Raw genomic sequence first — 4,257 nt, 5'->3', positions numbered from 1 at the left:
TATTAAGTAATTTTTAGCCCCTGCTACATGTATTCAATATCAGCTTTGGCAATCATAAATCTTAACAATTATACCAACATGCTCCTTTATATGGGTGCCGGGTCACGTGGGGATCGCTGGAAATGAACTGGCGGAGATTGGAGCTAAACAAGCATTTGCTCTTCCAGGTCAGGGCGCGGCCATTCTGACACACCAAGAAATAAGTCTTCCGATGAAAAATGAAATATCATCTAGTTGGCAAGCCATGTGGAATGAAAACCCGCCAAGCAAATTAAAAACTATTTAACTATGGACTACACCAAACCGTTCCAATCGCAGAGAGGAGATAGCTATTGCCAGATTGAGAATAGGTCATACAAGTTTAACTCATATATATCTGCTCAGTAAGCAGCCACCGCCAAAATGTCAATAATGCAACAGTGTACTTACGATCAGTCACATATTTGAGAAATGCCATTTCTATTCCATGAACATAAATAGATTGACAGTAGAACCGCGTGTATCGGATGCTCTGAATGATGACCAGAAGAACGTGGAAATGATTTTGGTTTTCTTAAAAAGGAATGGTCTTTTGAATAAGATTTAAACCAGAAAATCTGTTATACGTAATAAAAAATTCTACAGTGTTATAAGTAATTATTTAAATTTTTTTTTCGTATTTATTTAAAGAGAAAAATAAAGTGAACTAGAATTATAAATATAAATGAAATAGAATTATAAAGTGCGAAACATGGGTGTTGATGACCTCAGAGTTTTACGCCCTAAAGCCCCAGACAACAACAACATATCAGCTTTGTATTGTTCCCTGGTAAAAATTTATCAATCCAACGTTTGACCCATTGTTACATTCGGTAACATATTTTTATTTTAAGAACCCAGTAGAACAACAATGTAACTCCATGGGCAGTGTGTTTCATACTGGAATTCTTGCTCAACAATTTAAATGATTGTCCCCTCCACCTCTCATAAACATTGACCAGCATATGTTAGCAGGATACTTGACATTTTGGATTTTTTCATAAGCCTATTTTATAAGAACAAGCAAATTAGAATATACTAGTTTATCTCTGCTAGAATTCTCGCATCAGATATGTTTCCTCCTTGGTTTTAATTCATTCGAAATCTATGCGATATCATGCTCATTTGTCATTGGGCTCACACGTTAGACAAACTGTTTCTAATCAATAGTTTTCTTTTTATATAATTGAATTGCAATATATTTTCCAATCAGATCAATGATTCCCAACGAAAGATTTTTCTAGTACCACTTATCTAGTCCCTATAATGGCAAATATTAATTCATTATACATTCATTACGTATTATTCACTCCTTCAGTTCGTAAAATCACAAAAAACCTTATAAATATCTGCAGACACGTAATAATGATAAGTTTTATGGGCGTCAGAATATTGACAAAAGCCACTCCCATAGGATGGGATTTTAAACAGTCAAGGAAAATGAGATTGATGATCGTTGTGATGAAACATTCACTTCTTTTAAAATAGACCAACCCAGATAAAATATCCTTACATAAAATGTAGTAACAATGTAGGCAGAAGAGAAAAACGGAAAATAAAACGCAGTAAAGCAAAATAAATAAATATTGTCTATAATTTTTTTTGTCTGATCCCATCCCAAGCAACTAGCCACAAATTCTTGCCCACATATCGAGTCATTTCGTCAGTTCACTGACACGTACTACTCAAGAATTACTATTTAGCGAAAATGGTTCTATGGAAAACAAACATATATACAATAAAACCGGTTTTTACGTGCCTGTAAGAACTTACTTAAGTATTGATCACTGTTTTTTCAGTATATCTAAGTGGCTATAAAGTTGATATTATTAATAGTGATTCTTCTTATGCTGTAAGTGTGCAAGTTTTCTATAAAAGTTCCAAATAATTTCAGAGTACCTAATTTATGAGGCTGGGTGGACCCCAGTGGGACTCCAGAACCCACAGGGTTGACTCATGGCTACAGTGTAACAGAAAACAATTTTCTGCTCAGCCGGAAGAAAACTCTAAAGCTCCTAATAAATTATAAGCACTCATTTGAAAGATAATTTCATTATCTACACTAAATAATAATATCTTCTCAAATGAACCAGTATTAGTAATGATGTATAGCGATTGTGTATATAATCTGAACTAGTTTCCATGGAAACCCATTTTATTGGATACTACTTGTTTACGGTCGTACTGATCACTGTATTCTAAAAATGTCTATTAAGCTAAGATTATAAATATTGGTTCACATAATACTTCAGATGTAGAAGAAGGTTAGATTTCTAATATTTGAACTGTTATAGTTTAAAAAAAAATAACTATAAAAGGCAGGAGCTTAAAATGTTGAGAACAGTGGTACATTCCCTGCGATAAATAATTTTATAAAGTGTTATTAGGGATTAAAAAATTAGGAATTTGATGTTAACTAATATATACAATTATTAGAAAAAATAAAAATTCAATTTACTATTGCTTGACAGCTTTCGATAAAAAATTCATGGAATAAACAACTGAGACTTATATAATAGATAGTTTTACAATAAAAATACCATAAAACAACTATGTTATTTCAACTTAAATACAACAGACATATAAATTACAGTCATGACTTCCTATCTTGATGTCAAACAAAAGTGTTGAGTGTGCCTGTGTAAAGTGGTTCCCATTAAGTTATTAGCAATTGCACAAATATATTCCTTTCTGATCCTTTAATTATTGTCCACGAGTTTGGTTCCTATCTCTTGAGGAATTTTACCTTGGAGAATGAATTAACAATTAAATATGAGATAAACCGCAAAATTTAAATTTTACGACAATAGTGGTTTGAGGATTATACATATTAATCTTCAATTGTTTTGCAATATGCTTATTAACTTCCAATAATTTACTGGAACATTATATGCAGTTTAAAATGTACAGATTGTTGAACAAACATCTATTTATTCTTCCATCAATCGGAAAACTCATCAAGGTCTTGGTTCTAAACGAATTTTTTTCGACTGTATTTCCTTTATTACATCTTATAATTTATTACGTTTTTATTTATTATATATACGTTTATTATTATAATAAAAAAATAAAAAAAATTTTGAAACAGGCACCATTTTGCATTTCCCAAAACTACACACAGCAGACTCGTAAATTTTGACTAGTAATTCTTTGTAGTTTTCATTGAAGCAATAAAAAATTGGGGTGAAACTACTTTTTTTCCGCCCAGCTCTTTCACTAATTTCTTTCAGGTTGGGGTGGTGCTTTTAACACACTACGTTTACCTAAACAGACAATACGAAGGCGAAGATACTCTAACCTGAAATCAGTTACTGCAGTTAATGATATTTTATCTTATATTTATCATATTATTTTAAGTAAAAAAATACTAAATTTAATTAAAAACCCCAAATTCTACGACGAAATATTAAGGATTAGAATTTAAAAGTTTACATTTTTGTGTTTAAAACGTATTTGATTGTAGGAAGCGTTTAACTGCTAAAATTCTTATTAATATCTTTTTTTTTTTTTTTATAAATTTAAAATAAATGTCATGATTTCATTACAGGCAATACCCATTTATCGATTACATTAATTGTTTTTAAGTGGAATCTAAATTAAGATTAAAGGTAGAAGGTTATTATTTGATTTTCGAGTGTTAGAAAAAATTCAGTTATTATTTTTAATAATAAAATTGCCGATTAGCATCTAAATTGCTTCATAATTAATTTAATCTCCTCTTTTTAAAAATGATTTAATCACTTATAAAAACTAACTCACTGGACTTGGTTAATTATCAATTTGAAGCCGTGAAGACCAGTTATTGTGCTTGGGATCTCCCCACTCAGTAACCTTTCCGAGCAGTCTAGTCAGTATTAAGACATCACGCCGTTCGCAAGAGGACTGTGTGCTGTTCTCTACTTATCCGGCGTAAATCATTGGATTTAGTAAGTATAGATCTTAATTATTATTAGTATATCAAATTAAGTATGGTTATAGACCCTGACAGTGTTTGTTTATTAAATTTTTATAATCGTGATCGTAATGATTGTGGTACAGTAACGTAGTGTGAGGTCCTACTTCATCATATTTGAAAATGGTTAATGCAATGTTATTTTATTTTGTAACAACCTCCATGGTTCTACTCCACATTTATTTACCTTTGCCCTAGGGATGGGATATCGAAAGCAAAATATCGATATCGATATCCATATCGATATCGGATAGCAATATCGATATCGATATTATATCGGCACTAAA

Source organism: Halyomorpha halys, unplaced genomic scaffold (assembly GCF_000696795.3).
Source record: "Halyomorpha halys isolate HHAL.00 unplaced genomic scaffold, Hhal_1.1 Scaffold708.1, whole genome shotgun sequence".
Taxonomy (NCBI): Eukaryota; Metazoa; Arthropoda; class Insecta; order Hemiptera; family Pentatomidae; genus Halyomorpha; species Halyomorpha halys.
Note: the sequence above shows the minus strand (reverse complement) of the source record.